Source organism: Mustela nivalis (assembly GCF_964662115.1).
Source record: "Mustela nivalis genome assembly, chromosome: 12".
In the NCBI taxonomy this organism is placed as follows: domain Eukaryota; kingdom Metazoa; phylum Chordata; class Mammalia; order Carnivora; family Mustelidae; genus Mustela; species Mustela nivalis.
Window position 1 is genome coordinate 69,807,249 of NC_139031.1, and position 12,502 is coordinate 69,819,750.

At 40.4% G+C, this 12,502-nt stretch overlaps 1 long non-coding RNA gene across 1 annotated transcript in view; it reads left to right on the forward strand.

Annotated features, from left to right (window-relative positions):
- The window catches only part of LOC309845127, a 241,444-nt gene that overhangs the window by 180,641 nt on the left and 48,301 nt on the right, over positions 1–12,502 (forward strand). The window contains exon 2 of the long non-coding RNA XR_014301045.1: positions 10,035–10,205. This is a non-coding gene — a long non-coding RNA (uncharacterized lncRNA). The remainder of the gene's footprint in view (positions 1–10,034; positions 10,206–12,502) is intronic.

Sequence of the window (12,502 nt, forward strand, 5' to 3'; positions counted from 1 at the left end):
TACAGTTGTAGTGATGAACATTGGTGATGTACAGAACTGCTGAATCACTATATTGTATACCTGAAACTAATACAACACTGTATGTTAACTACTGGAATTAGATTAAAAAAAAAAAAAAAAGACTGGACAGAGAGGCTGAAGCCTCCTATGAAACTAATGAAGCATATTCAACAGGCAGAAAAGTAACTTTATTTTTTTTTTAAAGATTTTATTTATTTCTTTGACAGTGAGAGATCACAAGTAGGCAGAGAGGTAGGCAGAGAGAAGAGGAAGCAGATGCGGGGCTCAATCCCAGGATCCTGAGACCATGACCTGAGCTGAAAACAGAGGCTTAACCACCGAGCCACCCAGGTGCCCCAGAAAAGTAACTTCAGATGTAAATGTGGAGAGCGGATTAAAAGGTCTGAGTCAGTAAATGTAGTTCCTTTCATTAAGAAGCCACTGCAGTGCTCTAGTAAGAGCTAATACTCCTTTGAACTAGGTGACTATGGGAATCAAAAGGAATGCATGGATTCAAGAACTATGTGGCAGGTAGATTTACAGGAGTCAAGGATGGCAGCTAGTTATCAGGCTTGTGCCATTAGATGCACAGAAGTGTCATTTGCCCATTATGTGGAATAACAGAAGAGGACAGGGGTAGGATAAGCAGAGGATATCTTAAATTCAGTCTTGGATGACTGACTTTGACATAATTTGAGACATCCTGTGAAGATGCCAACTAGGCAACTGGATATATATGTTTGGAACTAAGAGGAGTTTTAGGCTGGATGTACAAATTTAGGAATCATTAGCAAATAAACGGTCATTCAAACCCTGGGCATAGATGAAGTTACCTGGGGGAGAAAACACAGAATGAGAAAAGAAGAGGTCCCAGACTAACTCCAAATTTTAATGGCCAGGCAGGGAAGGATCAACTGGCAAGGACATTAAGAGGTAGTGATTACAGAGAGAGGGGGAAGGTATAGGACCAATGAAATAAGGGGCTTATTTCAGGAAGCAGGGAGTGATCAATAGCATCAAATCTTGTTGAGAGATTAGATGGGGGTAAAAAATGTTATTGTGGAGTGCCTGGGTGGCTCAGTCGTTAAGCGTCTGCCTTCGGCTCAGGTCATGATCCCAGGGTCCTGGGATTGAGCCCTGTCTTGGGCTCCCTGCTTGGCGGGAAGCCTGCTTTCCCTCTCCCAGTTCCTCTGCTCATGTTCCTACTCTCACTATCTCTCTCTCCCTCTGTCAAATAAATAAAAAAATAAAATATTAAGGGAAAAGAATGTTATTGTGATTTAATAACATGGGAGTAACTGGTAACCTTAGCCAAAGCTATTTTGGTGGAATGAGAGTGGAATCAGACTGGAGTGGGAAGAGGAGAAATTGAGAGATAAAGTCACAGAGACAATGAATTTTAAGACCTCTCATAAAATCTGGTTCTGAAGTCAAGGAGAGAGATGAAGGAGTAGATCGAGGGTGATTGTGGGGTTGTGTGACAATTATATTAAAAAGAGAGCAACTCAAGCATGTATTTATTCAATAAACATTTACTGGACACACCTTGTATTAACCCCTGTTTTAGGCAATAGGGATGCAGCAAAGAATCTGAAAATCCCTGTTGCTATGGAAGCCACATTCTAGAAAGGAGAGAGTGGAGCACAGACAAAAACAAACATATAAGTATATAATACACTCAGTGGTGATAATGTACGCAGACCAAAAAAGTAAAAAAAAAAAAAAAAAGGTGATAGAAACTATCTGAAGTGGGGGCGTACTATTTAATACTGTGAATGGTCAAGAAAGAATTCTGGAGTATGGTTGCCAGATTTAGCAAATAAAGATACAGGATGCCTAGTTACATTCAAATTTCAGATAAACCACAAATACTTTTTTTTAGTATAAGTATACTCCACACAATATTTGGAACATGCTTATACTAAAATATTACTTGATTATCCCGTATTTAATATGACAAGCCCACTCTGGTGAGATGACATTTTAAATGTTAGATGTCAGTGTGGAGACTCTCTGGTTAGAGGATCAATTGACTATAAAGGAGAGAAGGGAGCCCATACTCAAAAGTGGTATAAAGGCCCTGAGGATCATTAAGGGATGAACCCAAAGCCCAGATAGAAGGGGTTATCCTAAACATGAGAAAGAAGAGGAGGTGTATATGCATGGGCAATGGTTTATGAGCATGGTAGAGGGAAGGGGGATGCTTCCTGGGTGATATCTTTGATGTTTCCAGGTGAACACATTAGAAAGACAGGGGCTGAGAGAGGTGTGTGGGCAAGGGAATGGGTGATAGGTTGAAAAGAACAGAGATACATGAGTTGGCTTAATAGGTTGAGAACTCTAAAGACAGGAATGAAGTTGATTATTCAGTCTCCATCAATACAAAGCACCCTGAAGGTGGGAGTAGGGGCAAGCTCAATCTACTTCCCCCACCCCTACCACCACCTCTAACCAGCAACCCCCACCCCCAGTGACTGTACTTGCTAAAAACTTACTCCCAGCATCTTTGCCTCAGGGGTTCTAGAGAGAATTGGTCCCATTAAGCATTTAAGCTATTTTCCTTTAGTTGGAAAGGCTGCTGCCACTGTAGAAGCTACTTTAATAGCCCTACTTAGGAAAGGAGATGAATTTGAAGATAATATCAAAAGAGCCATTTATGAAGCATTTAATTTTGACACCAACTTCATCTACAGAGCCTGAAGTAAACTGGAGATTTGGCAATTAACCTGCTAATTTGAACAATATTGACAGCTAGTCTGCATAGATAACACAAGGAACTTAACTTTGGGGGTTTTGGCTTTGTCTCTGTTGTGTTTAGGTTTCTGCCTTTTATAGGGTCCTTCAATGTGGCATCCTTCCCCATTTTCGTTACACACGTTACACTTAAGAAAGAGGCAAGTCATTTTGAACAAGTTAAAACATATTTTATTCATTATTAACACTTTACATTTCAAAATCATATTGTTGCATTCTTAACAAGCGTAATAATTGCTTTGCATTATTTCATTTATATGCAGAACATTTTTATGACATGTGCTTTCATGTTTCATGAATGGGAGACTGAATACAGAACTCCTTTCCAGAGTGAAAGTACCGTTGAGTGTAACCTTTTGTGTCAAGATTGGCTTCCATGGACCATTACAGTGCTCCCATCCGTGCAAATCAAGAGCTCAGCAGGCAGCAGCATTTAGTGACATTTCCCTCCCACCTACAAACACTTGAGGGCATGTGAGATCAGTTGTTCAACAGGAAAGGTGTAAAAGTTCACCAATCATGAAAAGATATATTTGGGGTGGAGGGGATTCAGTGCAAAGGGCTTCACTCTTCCCTTCTTTTAGGGTGAGCACAGCACTGGGAACTTTCAGAGCCACATGTTAGCACTGTGTCTGGATGAGTTTAAATAGAAGAGACTATCTGTCAAAAACGTTTAATCAGTGACCCAGAACCAAAAAAAGGGGGTAAGTGTGAGCAGGATGAGGAAATTTGATATTTGAATATCTGATATTTGGCCTTGTTAGCTTCCTTGGATCCTACTCTGTGGAACTTTCCCTGGACTCACTTTTATATGATGTAGACCTGGGTTTCCACATTATTTGTAACCATCTCATACAAATGCCACTTTAAGCAAGAGGAAATCTTCCAAAGTTTGTGGAAGAAACTGGGGAACAGAGGAAAATTTTCTCCAAGCCACATGTTAGGAAATGTTGTCTTGTAAGTGTGGGAGAGAAGGCCTGGTTCTGAGCCAGCCTTCTGACTGTTTCTATACAAAACCACTGTGGTTGATCAAAATCTTATGAGGAATTGCTGCCTGGTTATTGCTGGGATCTTTGTGTCTTCCACTGACTTGAGAATTTAGATATGAAAGAGAGCTGACTAGTTAACCTTAGCCACCTGTCCTGAGCTGTCACACTGGGCCACATTTGTGGGTCATAACCACTTGGGAACAAAATGCCAAAGTTTTGTATGTCTAAAGAAATTAAAAATGATCCCTATGTTAATGTCACTTTCCTTCATTTGCATCCTCATGTGTTTTCTTGACAGGGACAAAGTGAAGTTGCCACTTCCCATAGCTTTTGTATGTCTGTTACCATGAGCTATGTGTGTGAACAATACCCATCAGGAATGATATAGAAGAATAAAGGTTGAGAATGACCATCACCATTAGCAGAAGGCTGCCTCATGTCCAGAGTCCTGCTGGTGGGGTTCCATTTGGGGATATGACCTCAGAGATCTAACAGCGTATGGTTTTATACTTCCCTCAGAATGGTGGGTAGTAGCAGAGGCCACCTACATTTGAACCTCTGCCTTTGAGCCCCTGGATAAGAAAAAGAATTTCATTGTTTTGTTTTTTGTTTTGTTATTTTTTTGTTTTGTTTTTCTTTATGTTTTTGTTTTCGTTTTTGAGATTACAAACTAGATATCCCAACTCTGTCTTTAGGAGAGGGTCCTATTAAGCATCAATGCTTTCTCTAAGTTGTAGGAATAAGGCAAATTCTGGTTTTGCCCAGGAAAAATGAGGTGGAAAATGGTCTGATTAGTCAATGTTAATTAGGTCATATGAGGAATTTTGAAAATTAAGGCCATGACACAAATATTCCCCTTCTAAGCAGACTTACTGGCCCTAATACATAAGTAAGAACTTCATCAATCCATTTTATTTTAAATTTGTAAATAGTATATCAGAGATCGAAAACTCAGCTTCCATTTTCTTAGTAAAAATTCCAAATTTTTACTCCACTTCTAGTATAGAAACAATTTAAAACCAAATAAAACAAACATAATACAGACACATATACAAATAAAAAGTTCATCTTTATTCTATGTATCAGACGATACCATCTTCTTTCACATACTTCATAGTTTTCAACTTTCAATTCATTTACAAGAGTAAGGTATGGGGGGGCGCCTGGGTGGCTCAGTGGGTTAAGCCGCTGCCTTCGGCTCAGGTCATGATCTCAGGGTCCTAGGATTGAGTCCCGCATCGGGCTCTCTGCTCAGCAGGGAGCCTGCTTCCCTCTCTTTCTCTCTGCCTGCCTCTCCATCTACTTGTGATTTCTCTCTGTCAAATAAATAAATAAAATCTTAAAAGAAAAAAAAGAGTAAGGTATGGGATTTAAAAAGCTTATCTTAGAATATAAGTTATCAGCTAAATAAATAGAGGTGACTTGTTAGGTAAAAATAGATTTTCCCCTTTGAGAGAACCCATTAGATGTTGCATCGCACATTCAATTACAAACAAAGAAGAGACACTATCCCTTCTTTTTGTATATACTTCAAAAAGTACAGTTAAATCATAGGTGGTTTAACTATTTTGTATTTTCTATTATTTTTCAAATGAAAAACTTTCAAGAATATTGTCTTTATTTTGAGGGTGAAAAGGCAAGGTTTGGAGATTTAAAATGGCTTTTGCAAAGTCATGCAGCTTACTCCTAGAATCCAGGCCTCCTAAATCTCCAGCTACTATTATATCCTCAGAACAGAGCAGACCTGTAAAATAGATTGGGGAATAATCGGAAGCTTCAAACTCCTCCTTACTGTGCTATCGCTTTAAGATTTCCTGGTATACACCAGTGGTATTCTAGCCTAGTTAACATATAAAAATATAAAATAAAAATTGCTAACTGCTAAATTTTTTTCTTTCTGGGAAGAAGGTAGCCTAGTCAACATGTCTACATGGAAATTCAGAAGTTTGTGTTCCTACCCAAGTTGTATGTGTTGGGTAACCCAATCAAACATTGTATCTCTGTTTCCTCAACTGTGAAAATATTGTACTGACCTATTTTCTAGGGATAGCTGGGTTAGCTACTTCATGATTCTAAACTGCTTTGAAAATACAAAGTTCCATTGAACTTGTTTGTCAAGAGCTCCTCTTGGCTTACACCATCCTTCTCACACCCTTCTCTGGCACATAAGCCATGTAGACTTGGTATTTTTCTATGTCTGAACTAAAAAGTCTACCAAGTCAACCAATAATTTTCAAATTGGAACTATGTCCCTTGATATTTGGTTCAAATAAGAATGGAGTTATTATTTCTCCCAAACCTGAGTGCAAAATATGTGTATATGTATGTGTCTGTGTGTATGCACATATTTAACACAATCAGGTAGAAGCCTATTGGGCCAGGAAGTAGCATCATGTGGGTACTTCCCCTGGCTTCATTTGATACTATGAAGTGCAATTACCATCACCTGGACAATAAGAATTAGTGATACAGCCTAAAGTGGGGAGATAGAGATTGTTTTCTCTTCTGTCTTCCCTCATTCACTCCCACTGTTAACCAAATATCAACAAAGCAAGAGAAATAAGAAAAAGAGATCAGGGAAGGTAGGCCAGGAGTTTGTATGAACTGTTTTCACCAACTAGAATATTGTTAAGTGAGAGGAAAAGCCTCCACCACGAACAGAGTTCCTCCTTCTTCCACTCCACCTCAAACCCTGACAGGGCTGGCTGACAGACGATAAAAAGGCGATGTGGGTGGTCACATTACAGGCCCACACTATGGAACACTAAAACACGGGTATGGCATGGATTGGAGGGATCCCAGCCTTCTAAATTACAGCTGGAATCCTCTTCAATTGCTCTTTCTTCTTTCATATTTGAATATTTTCAAAATTTTCTCCATGCTGATCTTGAGTTTTTGGTTAGTAAAAATGTTTTCCTCCATATATTTCACTTTCTTGGGCCATAAACATTTTATAACTCTCCCAATACTTAAAACAGTATTCTGTATATAGCAGGCAATTGTGAATGACTAATAAAAATAATTCAAGATGTTATCCAGTAGAGAAGTCTAATGTTCTGTGATTCTGGGAGTTTATCTCCAGGCTCTTGCCAGTTTACTCTGGCAATGTGTATACTTTTTGTTTAAGGGGCTTTCTTTGGTTAATGACCATCCCTAGCATACTCATGAAGACTCCGCAAAACCTGTCTTAAGCAAAAGAGAATTAATCCTTTGCCTTTTTTGATATGTTTTCAAATTCTTTTAAAGTTGTTCGCTCAGATTGAGGAAGAAAGGAATCCCTACAGCTGCTGAGTCTAGTAACCCACCAGGTTTCTGTAGTCTCTCCTTAACTTCTCTCTGAGATGGGCTCCCAGTCTCTGGTGAAGCCCTCAAGGACAGGGGTCATAATCCCTCCTCAGACCTTCCCCTATTTTAACAGCTGTCTTATAGAAAGGTCTCTAATACATTAAGTTGAAATGTGTCCACCCTGGTTTTCTCTCTCATGTAATCAGTGAGAAGAAGCCTAATGAGTCTTATGTGTCTTCCCCATCTCATAAATCATCCCCAAGTCTCCTCTCCTCCTAGCTAAACATTATTGCTTCCTTCTAGCAAATAGCTGCTTGGCTGCTGAAGGTGTCATGCCTTGTGGGACAGAGATAAAATCCTATAACTCCTATAACTCTGGAACAAACCTGTTTATGGAAGAAATGTGAGAATTCCACATCTCTTCTCCTTTGCACTTGATGAGCCCAGGCCCAGTACTTCTGCTGAAGGCAGGCACTCTTGAGTGTGTGCCCAGGCAAGGAGCCCTTTCTTCCTACCATTGTCCTGCATGCTTCACACCTAATCCCTCTCTGAGGCATGGGCAAGAGTGAGGGTTGGCATGATGTCTGAGGATAACACTGATGCCCAACTTCTTATGACATTACAGCCTCTACCCTAGGAGCTCATAACTCAAAGAATAAGGAGCACCACATTTTCTTCTAGTGTAAGATCTAAGTTTAATTCAATTAGTATGAGTTCATACAAGTCACCTAAATGTTTCTGGTTATAGTGCACAACAAGATCAGAGACCATCAATGTTCTTCATCACTGGAGATGCCCATAATGACAGCCAGAGGAAACAAACAAGGGCTGAATAAGGCCAAGCTAGTGGGGGGTGGAAGGTGGGAGGGGGGGTTCTTGTTTTGCTTTCGAGTTAGTCATAGAATTATAGCCTATGGAGATTAAAGCACTCGACATGTCACCAACTCCATTCTTTAACTAATGAAGGAGAAATAATTAGGTAGTATGTTCTGTTGTCTTTGGGCTTGTGCAATAAATATTGTGATTTAGGACAGTTTGTGTAGACTACACTAGGCATATTTATGTGCAGTTTATGTGAACTATCCTATAATCTTTGATCCTGGGGAAACACATTGAGAATCTTCTAGGGCTAGAGCAGGAAATTAAAGTATTGGTCTATAATATTCAGTTAATCTGATCCCCCAATATCTTTTCATCAGCCTCACCAGTTAGTTAGATCACTCTCTGGGTCCCACCTGTATTCCTTGGCAGAAAGCCAGGAAAACTAATATGTTGTAAAAAGTTTTCCCACCTACCCCATTTTGACACATTTGCATAAACTGGATCTCCAGCCATAAGAACAAATCACCTCCAACATACACATGCACAATGAATAAAACTCAGAAGTACAGTATAGAGTCTTCTGCCTTTGGTATATTTCCCTCCCTCCTCTATCTGCCAGGCATTGGGCTAGGCACTGGGGATACAGAGTTAACAAGCTCTGGTCTCTAACTTGACCTCACAGTGGAGATGAGGTGAAGAATTGGCTATGAAAACCCAGTGTGCAGACTCACTGGAACAAAGGGTGCTGAGGCATATAGGGGAGGATGAGGGGCTACAGTGATAGAGGGTTGGATGGAAGGCTTCGAAATATACCTGACCCCTAAACTGAATCTTGAAAGATGAGTAGGAGTCAGCCTGACAGTTTACCAAGGGCAGAGGGATACCCTCTGATTCTGTGTACCTTAACTTCAGGATGTGACTTTTCGATAGTTGGGCCCACAGTATCTGATGAGTCACAATAGCTACCTACCATTTATTCAAAATCTAATATGTGTCAGACTCTAGGACAGTATCAGGGGGTTCATATGTATTTTCTTAATTAATCCATCCAGCAACCCTTATTAAGGTAGGTGTACAGGTACAGTTCTTTGTTTCTTTTCTTTTCTTTATTTTTTTAAAGATTTTATTTATTTATTTATTTATTTGACAGACAGAGATCACAAGTAGGCAGAGAGGCATGAAGAGAGAGAGGAGGAAGCAGGCTCCTGGCTGAGCAGAGAGCCTGATGCGGGGCTCGATCCCAGGACCCTGAGATCATGACCTGAGCTGAAGGCAGAGGCATTAACCCACTGAGCCACCCAGGTGCTCCCAGTTCTTTATTTCTATAAACCAGAGAAACTGATTGAAATAACTTACACAAAAACATAATCTACTAGAAGAACATATAGGTACAACAGGAGAAGTAGGAGGAAATGCAGAGGCATGCAGAGAGAGAGAGGAGGAAGCAGGCTCCTGGCTGAGCAGAGAGCCTGATGCGGGGCTCGATCCCAGGACCCTGGGATCATGACCTGAGCCGAAGGCAGAGGCATTAACCCACTGAGCCACCCAGGCGCCCCCAGTTCTTTATTTCTATATACCAGAGAAACTGATTGAAATAACTTAAACAAAAACATAATCTACTGGAAGAACATATAGGTACAACAGGAGAAGTAGGAGGAAAATCAAGATGGAAGAGTGGCACAAAAAAGCTAGGAAGAAGAGAATGTAACATGACACAGGGTAAAGTAAGAATAAGACCGAAATGTGTTCACTGATTACTGTGTTCTTGGATTACCACAGAAACTGATTCAGCTAACTTATACAAAAACACAATCTATTGGAAGAACATAAGGTTGCTCTCAGAATTCAAGAAGATGAACAATCATGCCCCAAAAAGGGTAGAAACCTGGTGGCTCCAGAAATGTGGGCAGCAGGAACTAATGGGCAGTCCCTTCATAATACCATCTGCAGAAACAATCAGCTGTAACCATTTTCCACCCTTGGGTTACCCCACTCAAGATTATAATTCCAGGGAGGCAAAACTTGACTGCCCAAGGGGTAAGTCAGGCCACCTTGATTTACACCAGAACTCTACTTGACTTGGGAGAAATCAAGGTGCTTTTAATAGAACAGGGAGAGGGAAATCTGAGTAGACATAAATAATAGTTGTCCCTTAGTACAGGTGATATTTTTTTCTTTATACAGATCAGGAAGTGGCAACTCAGAGAAGCCAAGCAACTCTCCTAAGATTACACAGACAATAAATGACATGGCCAGGATTTCAACTGAGGCCTTCCAGACTCCAAAGTCCAGATGTCTCCCATTCTTCCTGGCTGCCTATTTGCCTGAATTGCATTTGGAGTCAAGCCATGCCTGGTAAGCTAAACTTTGCTGTCAGTCCCAGAGTTGGGTCTGTCTCATCAGTTCCCATATCAGTTCCTAGCAGATGGCTCCAGAAACACCTCGCTGTCCCCTCACATAAGCCTATCTTGCTTTAAGGAAACTGCCATGCTCTGCTGCCGTCGAGGGAGACAAGAGAATAATAAACCACAACCTGTCTTTCCAATGTATACCCATTGACTGTTTTGCCCTTGGAACAATACATAATACCCCCTCATCCACATGCTGACCTTCCAAGTATTTGAAAGAGCTATCTGTCCCACCCAGATCTTCTCTTCACAAAGCTAAATATCCCTGTTCCTTTAATGATTCCTCATACTGCTATCCCATATAACCACATGGGGATAATTTCCATATGTTGGCTAATTCTCCAAGACTTACATCAGATGAGAATCTGGCCCTGTATGAAAAGAAACCATTTCCTCTTGCTTTCTCTTTCTGATTCATTAGATTTCATATAAACCTTTCTGATGACTACCTGCTGTTTTTAGATTCAGCTGCAACCCAATATGACTCACTAGGCAAAATTCTCATTCTTCAGTCTTCGTTTATCTTTTCCCACCAACCCTAGGGCCCAAAAAGCACCCTTCAGAACCCACAGCCAAAGGGCAATATATGTCCATGAAAAACACCAAGTTTGACTTCTTCCCATTTTTTAGTTTATATGTAGTCATATGACTTTTTAAAATCAAGGTTATTATTCAATGTAAATAATTTTAAGTTTGAACAGCTGTAACCACATCCTCCAAAGAAAATACCCTGAAAGGTTGTTCAAGGTACTGTATGCCAGATCCATCCCCCTAAATCTCTTTAATTGTTCTTTCCACTCAAAAAAAAAAAAAAAAAAAGTAGAGATTTGAAAAGTGTTGAGCATTTGTAGGGCATTTCCTCATGAAGACATTAGTTATGCTGTTTCTGAAATAAAATATCTCATGATATAAACAGTCATGGAGCCTCAAAGCTTGAGTTGGAAGGAAAAAAAAAAGAAGGAGAATTGCAGGGGTGCCTGGGTGGTTCAGTGGGTTAAACCTCTGTCTTTGGCTCAGGTCATGGTCTTAGGGTCCTGGGATCAAGCCCCGCATTGGGCTGTCTGCTCAGCAGGGAGTCTGCTTCCCTTCCTCTCTCTCTCTGCCTGCCTCTCTGCCTACTTGTGATCTTTGTCTGTCAAATAAATAAATAAAATTAAAAAAAAAAAGAAGAAGAATTGCAAATATAGGGAAAGAAGTTCAGGATTTTTCTGGTCAGAACATTATAGCCAGACAACTCAGAAGACTGGGGCTGGCTCAGGACAGGATTAAATGAATATTAGAAGAACTAGACTGAATGAAACCATGTCCTAGACTCAGCATGTGATCCGCCACAGTCAAATGGTTCCCATCATTTCACTCTTCAGAAGGTGATTAAAAATCTACCATTTATGATTTTCACATCATGGAAAATAAACTCAGTGATACTTTTGTCGTGTGGACTCCGTTGATGACAAATTACTACATGATTTTGAAGGTCCCTTCCACAAAACCATTGGTTAGTGACCATTTCTCTAGGGACATTATCTTTAAGAATGAATCTTGGCAAGAGGACAGAGCAGTTTCTATTTCTATATTGTGTTGTCTCATCTAGAACAAAGGGACAGAGAGTTTCTCCCAGTATTCTGTTTGGCTTCACTTAATATATGCAGGCTAAAAAAATGAATTGCTAAATGGACCTGATTGCTTCTGTAGCCATAGGACCTTAGTTTTTTGAAGTGATGAATCTCAGAAGACTCATTAAAAGTCATCTGGTGCAAACCTCTGTCTGATGCAAAAATGCCTCCAGAAGGCCATTCATCAGTGATGGGGTTTTTTTTGTTTTAAAGATTTTATTTATTTATTTGACAGACAGAGATCACAAGTAGGCAGAGAAGCAGGCAGAGGTAGCGGAGGGAGCAGGCTCCCTGCTGAGCAGAGAGCCTGATGTGGGGCTCAAACCCAGGACCCTGGGATCATGACCTGAGCTGAAGGCAGAGGCTTTAACCCACTGAGCCACCCAGGCGCCCCGATCAGTGATGTTTAATATAGTGGCTACATCAGCACATGTGGGTAGGACTCCTGCCACCTTCCAAAGCAGCTAATTTTATTCTGAATTGTTTCTAAATGTTACACCTTTTCTCTGTTCAACAGAAATCTACCACCTGTTGGTCTACAGCCAAGGAGAATGTCCCTAAACATTCCAGTATCTTTCATCTGCTCTTCCTTCATTTCACATAATTCCCAGAATCTTTACTTCCTTGGTCA